This window comes from Frieseomelitta varia, unplaced genomic scaffold (genome assembly GCF_011392965.1).
Source record: "Frieseomelitta varia isolate USP_RPSP 00005682 unplaced genomic scaffold, Fvar_1.2 scaffold_483, whole genome shotgun sequence".
NCBI classification, from domain to species: domain Eukaryota; kingdom Metazoa; phylum Arthropoda; class Insecta; order Hymenoptera; family Apidae; genus Frieseomelitta; species Frieseomelitta varia.
Window position 1 is genome coordinate 826838 of NW_025110238.1, and position 20803 is coordinate 847640.

The 20803-nt window shown below is 37.8% G+C and overlaps 1 protein-coding gene across 1 annotated transcript in view; it reads right to left on the reverse strand.

Annotated features, from left to right (window-relative positions):
• Positions 1-20803, reverse strand: part of LOC122532916 — a 329341-nt gene that overhangs the window by 306526 nt on the left and 2012 nt on the right. The window lies entirely within an intron of this gene.

Below are 20803 nucleotides of genomic sequence, written 5' to 3' on the forward strand. Positions count from 1 at the left end.
TTTTTTTTTTTAATAGAGCATCAAAATCTAAGAGAAGACTAATTTTATTAATTTTAAATTAAATTTAAGTTGAAACGTGATTTTTTCATTATGTTTCAAAAATTACTCTTCCCAAACGTTGACCGCCAGATTTCTCTTTAATTAATCCAAATTATTAAATTTTTGACAGTCTTAGAAATTTCTTAAATTTTTGTCGTTTAAATCTACTGTTCAATCTTCAATAACTTGACGAAGAAAAAATCATACAGCACTCGAACTACCTTCAGTCTTGTTTCTTACGTCAGACTTTGCTCGCTGAACCGTTTTAGATTCGTCCCAACCCATCGCTGAGTTTTCAATTTTACTGCATAATTTGCTCAATATTAGACTAGAAATTTCGATCAGAGTCGTTCAAAGAAATCAATTCGATTTAAAGGATTCATATCGAAGGGGATAAATAATTGAGGAAATTTAACTTAGTAAGCTGTTAACGATAATTTGCTCAATATTAAAAACATTATGCGACACATGTAGATTCGTCGAATAAAAGCAGTTAGATCATCCATTAAAGGATTAAAATAGCATTCGATCGGCAGTTGAGAATGATGCGTGGAAAAAAGAAACTCCGTTATATAATTCGCTCCTCGGTACGAAGATTACCGAAGGAATATTTCAGATGTTATGAATATTTCAAGAGCTGTCGTGGCGCAAAATATAATAACTAATCTTCGGAGACAAACTTGAAGAGCTTCGATGCCCGTTAAAACCTATTAACTCCTTGAGCGTTTTGTTTTATTTTGAAAATGTGCTTAATTATTTCTAGACGATGACACGGTAAATACACTTGCCGTAAGATTGAATCAAATTATAACAAAATGATAAATTTTGTCTGGTGTCTCTTTGGAAAATTTTATTGGTTTTATTTTAATTTTATTTTATTTTGTTATAATTATATATTATAATTTATTTTATTATATAATATATATTTAATTCTATTCAATTTTATTTTATATATTCTATTCTATTTATTTTATTTTATTATATAATATATATTTATTTTTATTTTATTTTATTTTATTATATATTATATATTACAATTTATTTTATTATATAATATATATTTAATTTAATTTTATTATGTTTTATTTTATTTTATTTTTTTTTGTTTTATTGCCTCGAAATATTCAAAAATGTGCTAAAATTACAAATATATATAATTTTTTTTCCTAAACGACGAGTATGAAACAAAAAAATTCCATCTTCTCATACGACGAATACACTCGACATAAACGCTTAAGAGGTTAAAATCAAACGACTAACTACAAGATAACGATTGTAAGCAATTACTTGACATGTGTCTATATATCGCTGAACGATCAATCATCAATTTAAAATTCTTCCCCTCCCCCGATTCATCGAAAACCCTTTTCCCTCAATCGGTGAAAGTCGAAAGAGGGAAGAGTGAAATTCGATTTTAATTCGACTGAGTTCCATTGAGGACGCGCAGACGACAAAATCCACGGCGGAGAAACATTCTTTGGAATGGCCTGTGAGTCGAGAGACCCATCGCAAGGCAACGACGGAGCGTTCGTTTGCACGTGGCTATTGTGGTTTGATTGCGTCGAGGCGAGGATCTTAATGAGGCGAGGAAGCTTCTTTCGCAATTGATTTGCGTCAGGCAAACGTAATGCGTACTCTGTGTTCCTCTCTTTTCCACGGCTGATTTAAGAGGCACAAGGATGCGCGCAAGAACGAAATGCACGAGCGATAAATTTCAGGCGCGAGATTTTTATCGACGTTCTTGCGATTGTCGTTCGATCGCGACGGGGAAGAAGTTAATTGTCCTTTGTAACAAGAACGGCCTGATCGCGGTTTGCTGCGTTGCCTCCCCCGAGGGAACTTCGAAGAGTCGATGCATTTCGAAAGTTACGCGAGTGAGTGTTTTACGTGATTTACACTCTGGCGTCTCGGTTTGACGTTTTCGATTAACGTGTGTCAGACGATGTAAATTGGCGACGATGAAGAATGCAGATTGAAATTGAAGTTCGAGTTTATGTAGGGAAAATTAAATTTCTTTCATTAACGAGTCTCAAGATTCAGTGTTCAACAATTGTTGCATGTCTAAGGCTGCTATTTTATATTTCTATTTTATAGCTGCTGTTTTATACTTCTACATTTTTTTAATTTCTTTTTCTTTGCAATTTCTATGTATGTCAGAAATCTTTGAACAGGTACTATATTCGTGTAATAAAAATAGTGCAATGAATATAAATTATAAATTACACACAATAAATACAATATTTGCAATATGAATCACGCGATGTAAAAGTATAAATTATATACACAATATCCAATAGATATAAATTGGTGTATAGTTTTCGATAAACATGATATGTATAATAAATATAAAATATACTTTATACAATAAAGATTCTGTTAATACAATAATATATTATATTACTATATTATTATATATTGTATCATTACAATATGTATTGTATTGTAAAATATAATCCATAAATAAAAATAAAAATATCCTAACACTTTTGAGTGTACATTCTCAACTTTGTTTCAAGTTTGACTAATCGTGCTAATGAAATTTCAAAAAATTTTGCACAATATAAATAAATATCACGAAATATATACTTCATAATGCTCGTAAGTGTAAAATATATATTTTATAATTGACATGTGAAATATATATTTCACATACAGTAGAACCTCCGTTGTATGAACTGACTGGGAGACAAAAGTGTTCAGATAAAAGAATTTTGGCAATTGGCACTTTTGGGTTTCTATGGATTATATTTATTATATATGGATTGTACTTATTATTTTATGAATTTTCATTTATTATATACTTGACCAAGTGAAATAAAATTGATACCATTGTTTCTAAATATCTTTATACACAAATTACACAAACAAAAAGACATTAGCGTTCGTCAGTCCTAGACAAATTTTCCGCCGCTAATGTCTTTCGACTTGTTGAAATATCCGCTGTTTGCATTTCCTCTAAATATCAACATGTTTCCGATTTTTTATACTGGCGATGGTTAATTTTGCAACACCATATTTTTGTGTGCAACATTCCTCACGTGCAGCAAGCTCTTCAATCGTGTCACGTTTTTCTCAACTGTCAATACTACGCGTTTCTGTTTTGGCGACGTTACGACATAATTTATACACCACGTCAACTGATACTAATGCCAATTTCAAACTGAATCATTTCATCCTACGAGACGCACGTTAACACTTTTATCGCAACGTGTATGCGTATATTGCAGTAGGGAATACATAGTTCATATAACAGAACGTTCGCATATAACAGGTGTTCGTATAACGGAAATTCTACTTATTATCGTAGCAAGCCTTCCATATCTTCGCAAATCAGCGTGCAAACCACCTCAAGTATCAATTCCGCCACGAAGTACTGAAACAGGCACACGAATTTCACGGATTTCCCGGCGAGAGAGTCACGAAACATTTCCACCGCGTCGGTGAAAATGCAACACGATTTACCTAGAAAATTTTTCCAGCGACCGGAGTCAGTAGATCGGAATGAAAGATAGCTGAGTTTCTCAGGACGGGAATAATGGGGGAAATCGTTGCCCCGGTGAATGAAGCGAGAATCAAATCGTTCGCAGGCTCGCGAAGCGCCACGATCGAGTTCGCGTGGCGTTTAAACAGCTACTCTCGAATGAATAATAGAAAGGCACCGAATAATATAATAATATCGACTCGACGAACTTGGAACTCGTTGCATTAGCCTCGTCATTGTTTAACAAACGTTGATTAATCGCGACAATTTGCTCCGTGAGAGACCTCCGTTTTTGCTTTCGGGCTGTTCCCCCCGTTTCGAAGACGGAAGTGCTTAGATCGAATTGAGCTTAGACAGAGATCACGCTTTATAATGATCGTTCGTGATTCAAATACGAATACGAATGATTCGAACCTTTCAAAGAGTGAATCGACGGCGCTACGCCGGGAATGCTGAGTAGCTCTCGTGGTAATCGTGATCTATTCCGCCAAGGAAATCATTCAACGATGACAATAACCTATCCTATACGGTACGGTTTAGCGTACCGGTCGTTTATTAATCTTCAACCGCTATTGTCGGCACGAAAAAAATCTCCAGAGGTCGCGAACATTGTCATAAGTTTCGTTCTTAACTCCAGACTACCGACTTGCCACGCGTAATTATGCGCATTCAGCGCAGCGATAATAAATAGGCGTGAAGATCGCAAGAGGAAAATGTGATAATTACGTTCTTGTTGTTATTTCAACGCGACACGATTGAAAACGAATTTATTTAGTTTCATGGGGATACATAATCAATAAATGCAAATATTGATACTGTAAAGTCAATATTATTATAAATGTTGTTTCCAAGTTTATACTCCACTTTTTTGATGCCATATTTTCAAAATTTCAAAATCATAGTAACAAATATTAGGTTGCTTGTTTTATCACTTCTGCGTGCACTAAAATCTTAACTGCAACTGAGGGTAAAATATGGCGATTGCTGCGCCTAACGACGTCATCCGTAACAGATAACATTATTCAATTTGACGTCAAATGGCGTCATTCGTAGATAAGGTGTTTAACAACAAATCAACTTATATTTTAATATTACTTTTTCATTTATTATTCCATAAACTTTTCGATCAAAATAGTTTTATTGAATTAAAAAGTTTTATTGAATTAAATATTAAAAATAATATGTAATATTATAAAAAATAATATTAAAAATAATATACAATTATAAAAAATAATATTAAAATATAAGTTGATTTGTTATTAAACACCTTTTATTATTTTTTATTATTTTAATATTTTAATATTATTACAATTATAAAAAATAATATTAAAATATAAGCTGATTTGTTATTAAACACCTTTTATTATAAAAGGTTATAAAAGGTGTTTAATAACAAATCAACTTATATTTTAATATTATTTTTTATAATATTATATAATATTATTTTAATATTATTTTTTAATATTACTTTTTAATTCAATAAAACTATTTTGATCGAAAGTTTTATGGAATCCAGATTGGCCAGTTTCAGATTTCATCAGCAAAATTACAAAACCTTTACTATCATTTTCTAGCAATTTTTGCTGACTTTTACATACTATTATATATATATATATATACTCAAATCCATCTCTAATTTCAAAATTTTGCATGATATATACCTATTTCTCCGGATACCCGTCAATTTGAAAGGTGTTCGTAAACCTAGTGTTAATAAGAAAAAAAAAAAAAGAAAAAAGATGTAAAGCGTAACGTATCATATTTTTTCCCTGTATCTACGAATCTACTTCACACCTTTCCTCTTCTAAAGCGAACGTTCAAGAAGCATTCTGACACTAACAATAAGTATACAAACTTCATAATTCACACTTTCGAGCTGCACACTATCGCTGGCCACAGTTCTTCGAACTTGAAAGATGGAATGGAATGGAACGAAAGTTGCATCGATCTTGCCGCGATTAAAATGCGACTGGCCGCGTGCAACAATGCGACGGAAATGCATAATTCATCGAAGGCGAGTGAAGGATCTGCGTCCACTAAACGGATGATCATCTAACGAGGATGATTCTGAGGATTGGGTCCGCGTGCGCTAACCCGACACCAGATATCGTCCCGATCTAAAGAGCTTTCGAATTAATACCTGGGTAATTGCCAATCTAATTAGAAGCGCTCGCGTATCGCGCAACGATCGATCCTCCTCGCTGCATTTTCGCGTCTGACACGATGAAATTCGTGGAACGTCGAATAAATCAGTCGTTACCGGATGCCGTAACCGTTCATCGAGACTGCGGCACGATAGTTACGTAATAAAAAAATCCAACAGCATGTAATGTATGTACTTGCCCTTTGTTGGTAACGCGGATAGACGCGATTAGTGAAAAAGAATTAAATATTTTAATTGTTTTAATCGTTTAGATGATAGAGGTTTATTAATAATTATTTCTTTTTTTAAGAACATTTGATAGATGAAATTTAATTACCTATGAAATAAATTATTAATATTTATATTATTATTAATAATTTTTACAAAACGAGCACAATTTCCATTTTTTTGTTTGATTATCGATAGCAATAAATAGCTCCTACTCCAGTATCATCTTTAGTTCGTTCATCAACATTAGTTACTGCAGGAATTTATTTCATAATTTGATATGAAAATTTATTTAATTTAAAGTATAAAAATTTCGTTTTATTAATTTCTAGAATAACTATATTAATTTCAGGATTAATAGCTGGGACAACTTAGATGATAAAGTCGATCGAAATTTGTCAAGTTACTTTGACAATTATTTATACAGTTTTTTCAATTTAATATTTATTATATTACGATATTCATTCCACAGGGTGGCCACTAAAAAACTGAAGAGTTTGAAAAAGTTATAACTTGTTCATTTTCAAAATGGTGGTCATTTGAGGGAGATGTTGTTTCTCACATGTAATACTGAAAAAAATTTATCAATTGTGTTTCCAAATAAAATAACAAAAAAATTTTAGAAACATGTTTTTGTAAAAGTTACTTCTGTTTTATATCATTCGGTCTTTCAGTAACCACCCTATATTAACCTTTTGCACTCGACTGTCCCTTATGAGGGGACATCGTGCTTAAATCTAGCCTCGGACTTCCTCCATTTATAATCTGCCAATAATTATAATGAACGTATACATCTGCTGTTGTATGATGCGATATATAATAATATAATATCTAAACAGACGCCTAGAGTGAAAGCTGTAACAACGACGTAAGAAGAACAAAAGAATTTCAAAAGGAGAAATTTCTCAAGACAGTCCTGAGTCAATTGACGCACAATCATTCACATAATTCGGGATAATTCACGTGAACTAGATTTCTTATTGCTTCTTACGAAAGTTCAAAAAAATGGCGGAGGATATTATTTCTCCAGAGATTGAAACTATGTATGGTTAACTCGTATATATATAGTTATATATACCTATATTATATATATATATATATATATATAGTATAATATTTATACGTATATTAATATTAATATTTATATATATATATATATATATATTGTATAATATACATTTTATATTGTATATATAGTATTATATTAATATATATATTTATATATATAGTATAATATACCTATATTATACTTGTTCTAGCAAACCTGCATGATTGCTGTAAATTTAAACGACATCACTTATTAAAAAGAAATAATGAACAAAATTCGAATGATCATTTCCAATGATCATATCGTTTTATTTGATGCGATGCTTCATAAATAAATGACAGATGATACAACAAAAAGGTTTTTGAGGGCAAAGGGTTAATTTTTGACACAGTCCTTTCAATTCTAAGATTTTATTAATCGATCTTTTTCAACTTACGACTTACGAGCAACGTTTCGTAACGATACGAAAACCCAGAGAAATAGCTTTCGACGTAAGTAACACTGTTCGAATTCAAAGAACATTTGACCTGTCATTTGACTTGCAGTTCTATCCCTTTCAAATTTCTATCCTCGTCTTCATTAGTCAAATCGCTCAGACTTCGAGCCGCTTGTATGGAAATAGCTGGAACGTTACACAGGTAAAAACGGACCGGTTATTTCACATGACTCGAAATGAACAACTACGTAACGTTAATGTTATTCCTACTTTCGCTAATAATATATTTTTCTCAACCTTTTCGAATCTACTTGACGCGCGCTACCGCAGATATCTATTTTCCATCAGATCATCATCTGACGTTTTATACAACACGCACGGTGCATACGAGCATAATGCTTCTCCACGATAAGAGTTCAAACGCCTGGCGAGAGTACATAAAACTGAAGTAATTCGACTTGAAACGGCAGTGAATCATCAATCTCCATCGCCCCTATAAAACCAGATTACTCGAGTCGGGATCCGACTCGAAGATTCAGCCGACGTTTATCGGAACGCATTCCACGAAAATTGGCCAAGCAGCGATCGTTATCGGCTTGCGATCCACGATCCACGATCCAAGAGCCAGACCGCGAAGGTGAAAGTTTCGTACGCGTCCGAGCGCTCAATTACAATTTCACCCCTGTATTTGCACGCTGTATTTTTGCAATAAACAATCGATGACTCGGTCGTGCGACAGTTAACGCATTAACCCATTGCTGTTCGCGCTGTTTTCGTCATTTCGTTCCAATTCCATGCTGTATTGACAGTTTCGTGTCAGTCGATCCGTGCCGATTCGCTTGGTATTTGTTATTTTGCGAAACACTCGCAGACTTACGAACTTGCGAATAAATAATTAAACTACAAAGACGACTTATGAACAAATAATTAAACATATTAAAATATATTTAATATATTAAATAACATTTTAGCGTAATTTTGAACGCTGTAACTTCACATTGAATAATTACTCTTTGAAATTGACATATAATCACTGTCGTCGTTTTCATTCAAATTTATTATTAGCTGCCGCTGTACGTCGTCTAGTCATAGTTGAACTGGTCTAAAATTGTTTAATTGAATTTCAGACTTTTGTCGAAATAAAGAAAATAAGACTCACTACACTAGGAGTTCTATTCGTGTACCAAAACGGTTTTGAAGTCACTATACAATAGGCGAAAGTCATATTTTGATCGTGTCTTGTTTCATCTCTGTCAGTCTCAACGAAACAGCATCGACGAAAAATATTAAGATGCTTGCCGCGCTCGCGCTTTAATAGCTGCGTAATTACACGGTTCGATCCGCGATCGATGGCTGCCAATCGAATATTAATTGGCCAGGTGACGAGAGGATTTCTTTTCGATTTTCTTTTCGCGTTTCGCGCGTCGAACGCAACTCGAGACTCGCGCCAGCCGCATCGAACCCTCCTATCGGTACCGGATAAATAATTACCTGGGTAAACGCTTCCTGGCCGCGATAAATCTTACCATAACCGTGGCTCACTGGTTCATTGTATCGTCGCGTTGTTGCTACGGCGGTATCAGCGCAACAAGCAGGAAGAATTTCTACGAGTTCCATTTCAGTCCGTTTCCGTATTTGCGGAAAGCGTATCGAGAGACGCGCGGCGACAGAGAGAGAAAGAGCGAGAGAGAGAGAGTGAAGAAAGGCAGGGCCACGCGATACGCGTTAAACAAAAGGCGTGCTTATTAAAGAAACGAACGATCAACGCCGATAATTCGTAACAATAGGCGAGAAACCTCTATTGTACATTGTTCCGATACGCTATCGCTGTTTATCATCCGATTGATTTAGTGCGACGACGTGGATCGCGCGACGTGAAAGACGGAACCGATTAGACGATCCGAGGGAAAAATCGGCAAAATCCGGTGGAGAAAAACCGGAGGGAAAAGGGCAACGAAGAGGTCTCGACGATCGGAGGGAAAAATACAGGCAACCGGAAGTGGGAAACGCGGTGACACAACGGAGTCGTTCCGTTCACCGAGGAGTATCTCGCGGCTGTTGGTTGCGCTTTCCTGTCGGCTAATGAGTCGGTATTTATTGCCTGACCTTTACCGGCATGCGCATCCCCGCGTTTCCCTCTCTATTTCGTTCATTAGCATTCATTAACCCGTTTGCATCATAAGGGGGATTGAATTTCTTTTATTATTATTATTTTTTGAATTTTATTTTTTATTAACACTAGAGGACTAAAGTATAAAAATTTTAAAAAAATTAGAACACAAGGAATATGAACACGAACTTTTATTCGTGTATTTTACAAAATTCACTCGAATTTCTAAAAAAAAAGTGTAACGTTATTAATCCGCAAAATTACTCTAAAAAATTATAAATTATAAATCAGTTTGACCGCTTTGGTAGATCTAGTGTTGAAGTAGAAAATTTTCAAAAAGTAAAGAATTTGTACATTATATCTTATGCGATTCGCTTGAAATTAAATCTGTAATATTCGGCCGTGGGTTTTTCTTTTTTTTTTTTTTCTCGAAGGGTAACTCGTGCTGTTGCCAGACGAAAGGAAGAAGAGCAAACATGAAGCATTTCGGGCAAGAACTCTCATTCTACATTTTCACGGGTTTGCACACCAAAAACAGAGGTAGTCGCGTGGTACCCTGACCGCACGGTAGGAGAGGAACGTTATAATCAAAGGAGGGGAAGATTGTAATCAAACGCGTAGATACCAAGCGACTCTTGATACTTTACGGCGGAACGTCGCGCGATGTATGTACACAGAAGCCAACTAAGGAACGAAGTGTTTCAATTTATCGCTCGGTGCCACGACTCTCTGTACAGTTACTCGTGTGAACGCCGACTCTAATAACATTATAAATAAAGATACGAATCTCGTGCGCGCTTCTTCACCGTACGATCGTTCCTACGTTGAAACGATCCGGCATCCGTTTAACCTGGACTCGTGAAAGATCTGGCCACAGTCTAGCGCGACTGGATATTAAGAGACTATCTCGATTGATTATGGATATTTTTTTCCACCAACAACTCGACTAGCATTCGCTTTCCCGTACGACGTGAATTTTTGTTGGAATTGTCGAACATTGTTGATAATTTTAGAGAGTGGACGATCAGGATTGCAAAAATTGTCAAAATTGTTAGAATTGTATCGTTAGTTTGGATGTTGAACCATTTAAACCCATTTAACAATATTATTGTTATTACTATTATCTATTAGAGTAAGTTGTTTTTCTAATGTCCTTCTTGTATGTTTACCATTTATAAACACGTTTGTGCTGTTGAAATAATTTAGTGGCGCATCCCAAACCTGAGAAAAAGTTTGGCCATTCCTGATCTAATCTAACTATTCGTTTCGAATGTTTGAAATTTGGGATCTATCTCCGAGCGCGCGTATTCGGAACAGTCCGTATGCACGGCCACGTTTCACATTCGCGGGAAAGGTCAACATCCAGACTGGAGATAGAACCTGAGATGTTTACAGCTATTATCATCGAGTTTCGCCCGCGGCGGAACACAAATACGAATTTAATACCGATCAATCACGGACGACACGTAACAGAACTGACCTCGCCCAACGTTCGTACACGAATCTCTCAGTGAAAGCGATAGCCCGTTACGTTAGCCCGCTAACGGATGTAATAATTATTCAAAAGTGGCGGTGTTCTCGTGTTCTGTCGCACGATAGGATCGCTCCTCCTGCCGGAAGGAACGCTCGGACAATATTAGTTATTCGTTGAGTTATCGATGGCAGTCGTACGTTTTTCTACGAAGAACAACCCCCTCGCTGGGAAACAATCGTACGATATAGAAAACGACACGTCGTACGCGATGCCTCGTAATATTGGCAACTTGCTGGCCAAAACGATAACTGCGATGCGTGATTCCTCGACACAGGATTCTATTTTCTTTAGCAATTAATACAAAGTTCGTGAGCGTTTCTCGAAAAGTGGTAAATATCTTTATCGACCTGGGCCGACCTGGTTTGCCATTCGTGATCACCTTTGAAGAAACTGGTGAATCTATCCGGGCTTTCACGTAAGGATGACAGAGATGCTGGCAAACGTATGATCTCCAATAATATCTCAGTATTGACTAACAACGAGCGATCTTTGGCGCGCAAACGATTGAAAATCTCATGGTAGGCATGGTAGGCGCGATGAATTATTGAAACGGACGCGAATGCATGACTGCGAGGAAGATTATTCTCACCCTTATGGTCGTTAGGTCGAACGTGTCTCGAACGTCGAGCTCTTCCACCGATCTTCCCGACGGCGAAAGAAACCTCGCTCCGATCGTTCGAACGAGGCGCCTCCAACGGGAGAGTCGCGGCAAACGAGGAAATCGCGGCATGAATTTTTCACGGCTGTCCAACACCATGGCTGTAAAGCAAACAACGAGGCAGGGACTGTGTCTCACGCTCTCGTCGCGACGAAATCCATTGTGGAGGAATTAATATTAATCAACGTGAATGCCGGCGCAGTTTGTATGCAGATGGGCCAATTCGGTACGCGTGCAACAGAAAGTCCGAGTAATTATACCGACGCCTCGCGGAGCAGAACTGAAAGTGCTCGCCGTGCGTCCGATCCACGGAACCACGTATACCGACCATATGGGGGAAAATGAAATTCAAATATTCCAATTCAGACGTCCATTACGTCGCAATGAATACTCTACAAAACACCGAATCTATATTTTCTGATACAGAATCTATATTTTATGTTCCAATTATATTCTAATAGAATCATCTTTTCAATTAGAATTGCGAACTTTTAACATATATTTTAATTAGCGATATAATGAATAAATATCATTTTAATCTATAACCTCCGAAACTATTTGTTATTTAAAAATACATTTTTTTATAAAATCCATGTATAAAAGAGAAGAACATGAATACAAGAATACTACTTTTGTCCTTTCTCGTCTTTCATACCATAGATTTTACAAAATTAAGATTAGAGTATTTTTTAAACTAATAGTTTTTCGATATATGTAGGTTAATTTCTTGTAAAATAAATGACCTGCTCGATTGAGGTGAAAAAATTACATAATTATAATATAATTGAAAAAATAATAGTCATCTATCAAACTAAGTTTACCAAGTTACTGGTTTCTCAAAATAGGAAAAAAAAAATACATTTCAGACATTTTTTAAATGATGAACATTTGACACATCCATTTTAATCTATATATATATATATATATATATATATATATATATATATATATAGAGAGAGAGAGAGAGAGAGAGAGAGAGAGAGNATATATATATATATATATATATATATATATATATATATATATATAGAGAGAGAGAGAGAGAGAGAGAGAGAGAGAGAGAGATTAATAGATAATTTTATATATATATATATATATATATATATATAAAATTGATAAAGTTGTGGAAAGAAAATAAGGATCGAAATTCCCTCCGAACAATCATGCAAATCAAACACCAACAAGTTTCGCGACTAAATTCTTCCATCTTTCCCCCAAACCCGGTCCCACGATAACGAATTAATCGCATAAATTTCTACAACATATTGCGTGAACAATTTAATTAACGGCGCACCACGAAAAACCGTAACCGAACGGAACGGTTATGCGAGTCACTTTCGTTCGCATTACCACGGCGACCGAGCGCGCAAATTAAATCGAGACGCGCGGATGCGCGCGCCTGCGTCGACAGTGGCGTAGAGATGCGCGCGGTCGAAATTCGTCGGCGTGCGCGCGCATGCTGCGTCCGCGCATTGCGCAAGCGAAGAAAAGCGGGCAATATGACTGACGGACAACCGGGACAACCCGATAATAAACTCTGCTACTTTCGATAAGCTCTGTTGCTTTATCGAAAATTGTTTACCTTTTGTTTACCAAGCTGATTTGCTCTTCTTTCATTATATTCGAAATTTTTCCTTCGACATCCTGAGTAAAGGAAAGAAAATATCATTGATACTTGGGTTTGAGAAAGGACATATTTTGCTGTAGTTTCTTTGTGAACGTTTCGTACAGACGTTAGAAATAAATTGTAATGAGGTTTGAAATATAAACAAAGATATTTACTTAGAAATGACGAAGTAGAAATAACTTTGTTATCGAATTTATTCATTGTTCTTATCGTTACATTGCAAACTGGGAAGATTTCTGAGGATTTCTAATAACAGAGCCGAGTGTTATCTCGCTGTACAAAATACCTCAATATTTCCAAAATAAAGGACGTAATCTTCGTAGGAATATACGAAATCGTAGCTCTCATAGAAACAACAATACAAAGAAGTACAAATGAAACTAAGTCTACCAAAAATTAATTTCAAAATGAGCCCAATAGGTATTCTACAATATCTTCGCTAAAGATAGATTACACAAGAACCGATATAAAATCTCCAAAAAATATTCCGCTTTAGTCAAAAACACGTGTAACTCCAATTATTTATCCACATCTGTGAATCAATTTACGATAATTATATACAGAGAAAAAAAATTGGCTCCATCAGTCTTATTCAAACAACCTAAACGCAGTCTTCTAACTCGCATTTATTTCGCCGCGCTCGCACCCCCTTCGGCTCTCTCTTCGAACTCGTCACAAAGTGTGAGGCCGGTAACATAATTCATAGCAACAATAACGTTCCTTGGCCCGGATAGTATTCGAAGAGAGAAAAAGAGAGAGAGAGAACACGTAACTGAATGCTCTTTCATTGTGCTAATTGAAATTTTTATGCCTGGACCACGATCAGTGGGAGAAAAAAGGAGGCCGAGAATCTTTTGTCGTCGACTGCCTAAGCAACTATCATCAATTATCCTCCGACATTGGGAACGCGCGGCTCGTGGCACATCTCAGGCTGCTTCGAGAATGCTTCGACGTGCCTGGGAGGGACGACGAACGTTCTTTCTGTCGTTCACGAGCGTTCACCTCGCGCTGGGACGAGAATCACCTCGTGCCGGCACAACAAAACCGGAGTGGGCCGGCTAGACGACGATACAGATCCTGCCGACACAATGCCCATTCCTGCCGTGAAATTGTCTTAATTGCGATTAAAGTTTTTGCCGGCCAACGCCGGAAGTTCCTGTGTACACGCAGGGACTAGGTTTCACCTGAGACGCGAACAAAGAACCAGCGACATTCTAGATCCCTATCGAATCCCTATTTCCTACACAGAGCCTCTCGTTCATAAATATCAGGACACACATGCTCTGAGACAATCGAGTTGCTAACGCCACAACTATCAGAAAATGTCCAATTTGTAATTTTTGTCGGACATTTTACAGAACAATGTATTTTTAGAAATTGAAATGATTATTCAGGAAACAGTGTATTTTTAGAGATTGAAATGATTATTCGTAAAACGTGTAAATAAAAACTTGTGTTTCGTACCATCCTCAATCGACGGAACAGAAATATTTTTACAAGCCGAGAGAAATATTTTTGCGATCTAAAAGATCGTAAAACCTAGTCTCTTCAGCTTTCAAATTCTATTGAAATCTAAGTTTTATCATTGTAGTTCCTCGTATCGTAAAGTTTTCTATTTCTTTTCTTTTTTTTTACTTTAACATCTCTGATGGAAATTTTACGTGTTAACCGACTTACTAATTTATAAATTTCGCAGATTAATAATTACTCGCCACGCAAAGCGATACATGTGTATGCAACAATGTAATTTGAAAAAGAAATTGTAAGAAGTAGAACGCTCGTCCGTGCATTGCCATTAATGAATGTTCTTCGCTTCTCAGCGACTCCTTTATGAACGAGAATGTACACCGTTGCCTTCCAAAACCATCGTTCGTTCCATCTCGTCTGTTTCATTAAATTAAATCGTCCAGACTCGAGAATGTTCGCCTTACGCGCAGCCCCATTACGCTATTACATTTGCCAGGTATAATCAGGTCGGTTGCTTCATAGATTATTCGTTGCAGCCTTCGTGTTGAGGAACGAAGGTTCGAATCGATCTGAGAACGTGGTTAGAGCCACTGGTCTAAAGAGATTGTAAGAAAGAGTACAAATTCTTTCTGTCGTGCGTCAACGTTCGAGGTTTTCAAGGTCTTGATAGAGTCGAGACTGTTGTTGCAGTCGATGCGCTCGTTAAGGAAATACGTTTCCGGTATGACGACTCGATACATTGTAACAACGAGACATTATAAAATAAACGTGTTTAATTAAACTTAGATTTCAATAAAATTTGAAAGCTGAAGAGGCTAGATCTCACAATCTTTTAGATCGCAGAAATATTTCTCTCGGCTTGTAAAAATATTTCTGTTTCGTCGATTGAGTTGATTGTACGAAACGAATCGACAATTGGCCAAAGTTCACGATACTTGACACTCCGTAGCTTTGCTACCTGGATGTATTTCACGGGGACCAGCTGGACGTGACGTTTGAAGAACAAGGCGTCGTCTGGCTGTACAATGACGATGTTTAATAGAAGCAACGAAGCGTGGCGCAACGATGAGCGGCTCGCGATGAAAGAACGAAAGAGGAGTGGGGAAAAGGCACGTGTTTCGTTTCGTTTCGTTTCGTTTTTTTCTTTTTTCGATGGAGTTTGCACAGTACCTTTCTCTGGCCCACCACGAACGGGGCAAGTCGGTTGTGTCTAGTGCGCTCGATTAATTAGCGGCGAAAGTAAGTGAAATTGCACAGAGTGCATTGTGGCAGGCGCATCCCTGCACGAAGCTAACCGCGGATCTGAATCGTCCAGGTGTCGCGCTCTCCAGCCATTCCACCACGGAATGTCGACCCCGCCATTTTTCTCGGTTAATCATAATCGTTTATGTAGGCCACGGGAAAACACGAAACGAGCACGAACAAGAGTTTCTCGCTCTATTTAATAAACCTCACTTCGTACCCAGAAGTCAAATCACTTTTCGACTTGTTGGTTTTGTCAGAAAATTGACGTCAAATTAACGTCGTTGAAATTTAAGTGTTGAACTCAAGTTTGAACATTGGAAATACAGATTCTTGACAAATATATTCTCCAACATGAACTGCATCGTGTTCGCGTGTAATTGAACTGTGTTATAAAATACGTGCAAATGTATGCAACAAAATGTGTCAAACGATGAATTTCCGTGAGTTAAACACGATTCGAACTAACCACTAGCCTAGAGAGGCACGTGGCGCTTTTGAAAATTTTCACTCGTTCACCAAAGACGACGAACGTTAGTCGCTAATGTAAAGCCGGTGATGTTGACCGAAACGAAATGCTCAGTCGTAAAGTTAAGATACGCGTGTGTATCTTCAGAAAAAGACTTGTGAACAGACACGAGATTTCAGAGCGCCGCGTTAGAACAACGTCAAATATGTGCCGAGTAATAAATCCGTGTCAATGTACACAATGTACATAAACGTAGGCTTCTCGGCGTGTCGTTACGAAATCGCGACGTCACCATTCCGACGAGGACTGCTCTCGAGAAATTAGGCTTCGTCGGTCGTGGCGACGAGGTTTCACGAGAAACGTTGACACATATTAAACACGAGGTTCGTACAACCAGACTGGGGAAAAACGTTTTTCTGATGATCCCCGAGCAATGATCGTGCAGCCTAAGCGCCTACTCCGAGGAATGAACAATGATATCATCGATCTTGCTTCGTACAGCACGGCAGTCTTCCGAGAAGAAAACAGTATGGATGGAACGTAACTCGTTTGGTTTCTGCCTAATTTCAGGGACGATAAATGAACGGAACACAATGGAATCCATGCGGAAAAGGATGTCCGTTATAGCGTTTTAAGCGAATTAAGAAGATGTACGAGGATGTTGTAAGAATTTATGACAAGTAACAAGCGTTCGAGAAAGAACGAACGTGGGTTCTGAAACCAACTCATCCTGCGAGAAACATAGACACTCGTATTCTAGGTCTTTCATCAGTTTCATGAGTTATGAGACTAATCGGATCATTTGCAGATCGCGGATCGACATTTCAAATGTGTATGCATTTTTCTAACACGCTGTACAACTAGAAACGAGAACGATATTAGGAGAGTGGAGAGAAGCTCGTTCGTTCAACTGCAACATCGCATCTCACATGGCTGATCCGATTTGCAACGGCCATGAACGTTAACAATAGCGATTAAACAGCCATCGATCAATCTGTCCGCCTACATTCGTTCAAAGCAAACATTCCTCCCAGTGTGCGTTTCCACTTTCGATTTCAAGTACGCCGTTCGATAATGGAACAAATTATTTCCGATAAAACCGAGGAGGTTGGAGAGCTTCTTGGGCAAGAGCCCGATAACGAACGAAGCAAATTAAATTAACACCATCGGGGGAAAAGAAGAAGACCGGAGGAAACTCGGTTTGATTGCCGACGCCACCCAAGTTTGCTCTTCACTTTCTTGCCTCTTGTTCCGATCCGCGGTCGTGACTGCGAGCCACGATAGGAGATGTGCAAAACATTGCGATAGCGCGGCTAACGGGAGAAAACGTTGCGTTAACGAGTTCCAGATAAAGCTGCGTTTTTAATCGCAACGATTTTCAACGCCGCTTCCACCAAGTATTGAGAGACCGATCGTCGCGAATAGACGTCTTTAAGAGTTTATTGACTTTCTTTGAAACTCTCCTTTAATTCTTCATAAAAGGAGTTTCTACTTTTATACACGTATGAAAGATGCCTATGTATAATTGAAAGAACTCTCTAAAGGGCCACTTCAAATGCTCAATATGATACCACATATTCACAGTGAAACGGTCCTTTTGTTGGAACAAAATTTTTGCTAATTTCTCAATTAGCTTTTACCCCAGATTGAGTTGCTTTGTTCTCGCAACAAATTCAGATATCTCTCGTATGTATTGTTGCGCGAGTGATAACAATAGAGGGCGAGGAAACTTGAAACGTACAACGGCGAAAATCGAAGTAGATCAGCACGCCCACGCGACGATGTCCCGCTCCAAAGTCGTTGGTTGGCACGATAAAACGGGAAAACGGGTTCACGCCGGTATCGCGAGTTGTTCAAGGGCCAGACCGGGACAGATAACGAGATATAGGGATGTGAGAGGGGTGGCCGGCTGTATTTATCACTCTGAGATCCCGAAGAGCGCACAATGCAAAGCGAGTGAGAGAGAGAGAAAGAACAGAGACAGAGACAGGGAGAAAAAGAGAGAGAGAGAGAGAGAAAGAAGCGGTTCGCCAAGCCGCTTGGAGCGAGACGCGATGTAGTGCAGGTAGATTTATGGAAGGTGGGAGGGAAGAGAGAAAGAGGGACTCTGTGTGTTTGTGTCGCAGGTCAGCTGCGGTTCACGGTCACGGGGACCAACCGCTGGACTAACCTAACGTAACCTGACTCGGCGACCGCAAACTGAATTGCAACCCCTCCACCCCCTCAACACCCCCTAGTCCGCCCTAGACCCCCGGTTTCCAACCGCCTACCGCTCCTTTCTTTCCTCTCGAACCGATCTTCGTCTCCACTCTTCATCGTCGTCTTCTTCTTTTTCTTCTTCTTCTTCTTCCTCCTCTATCCATTCGTTCTCTTCCTAGCTATGCTCGTGAACCTCCCACTCCCTCCAGCCGATGCACTTAATTTATTAAGATGCTAAGACTCCCTCGGGCCACCGACTCAAGACTTTGCAAACTCTTTTCTCTCTCTTTCTTTCTCTTTTTTCTTTTTCGATAATTACAATACGAGACCGATGGATCGAGTTCTAGGAACCTGCCTTCGAGACGCGATGAGTTAAATTCGTTCGAGCGTCCGTTTCGAACGGGAGATGACGGAGATTGAATCCGCGATTGATTCACCCAGCCGTGTTTCAATTTTAATGAAGTTACGTAAAATTCGTTAAAACAATAGATAGAAATCGAGATACGTCGAGGTATATAACCGATTGTGTAATCAAAACAGTTCGACTAATCCAAGCGGGACTTAATGCTCGATGCGAACCCTCCCCGTTACATCAGGGCATAACAATCGTTTGCATAACCACGCGGTGGATCTCCGCACGCGTACGCATCGACGTAATCCAATCCGACACGTCGTAAATTTCGCGCACCCTCCTCCCCCCCCCCCCGCCTGAAAATGTGTTTCCCTTTTCTCTGTATGAAATTTATTATCAGGGTGTACCTACGCATATCAGCAATCTGGAGAAACCTTTTTTACTTGATTGAATAGGCACAACTTCCGAGGCCAGTTGCGTTCAATATTGATTTGTTTAGCGAAAAAATTTGATAATAAAACGTAATAAAAATAATAAAATTTATTAAAATGTAATAAAAATAATAAAATTTATTAAAACTTAATAAAAATAATAAATTTTATATATAATAAAATAACAAAATTTAATAAAAACCTATCAAATTAAATGCGATGCATCTTGGCGTAACAAAATGCGACAAATTAGGTACGATCGCATTAATCCACAAAAATTAGTGATCACAACGCGAATAAATATTAAGAATTTAACATTAAGAATTAATATCAAAAATTACAGGCGTGAAGAAAAAGAAAATATACAGAGGGGAGAAAGTTCGATGTATGACACGCTGAGAACGATCTTGAATCGCGAACGAATCCTGCTCCGATGGAAAACCAATGAACCGTGCACGCATCCGATCGATCACGATACATCGATAGAAATCGACAACGTGGCCGGCACGAGACGGTACGAAAAAAAAAAATTACAACTGCTACGCTGCCTTCTACGGCAATTATCCAATTACTCGTATTAGCTGCAGTTGCAACGTCTAATGATTGCACCTTCGAACGCGGAGGGATCGTACCATATGAGAGAGGCGCAGCTATCGATTCAACCAATCGAAAATCGATGGAAAATTGAATTATTTTGAAACACTCGTAACGGCTCGTGAAATTGAAACATTCCACGCGGGAATTTTTCTCTCTCATTACACGTGAATAACAACGCGAGTTTTATAAAATTTATCTTCGATTAATCCCTTAACTGGTTCACGGACCATAACGAGTGACCGAACCGTATACAATAATTCGTCGCTTTCTTTTTCTTTTAAACTCGTCGGTGACGATATCACTGAATAGAAATTATTAAAAAGTAATAAATTTGTCATTTATCTTGCCTGGGTTATATTTAAATATACCTAAAACTGAGAAAATGTTGCAATTTTGGAACGAAAATTTCTCGACGTGCGTGGCGCAAGAGGTTAACCACTTGCAACTGATTGCGGACCATAACGAGTGACCGAACTGTATACAATAATTTGTCGCTTTCTTTTTCTTTTAAACTCGTTGGTGATGATATCACTGGATAGAAATTATTAAAAAGTAATAAACTTGCCATTTATCTTGCTTGGATTATATTTAAATATACTATAATAAATATAAAATTCTCGATGTGCGTGGCACGTCATTCCAGTGCAAGAGGTTAACCACTTGCAACTGACTGCGGACCGTAACGAATGACCGAATCGTATACAATAATTCGTCGCTTTCTTTTTCTTTTGAAGTCGTCGGT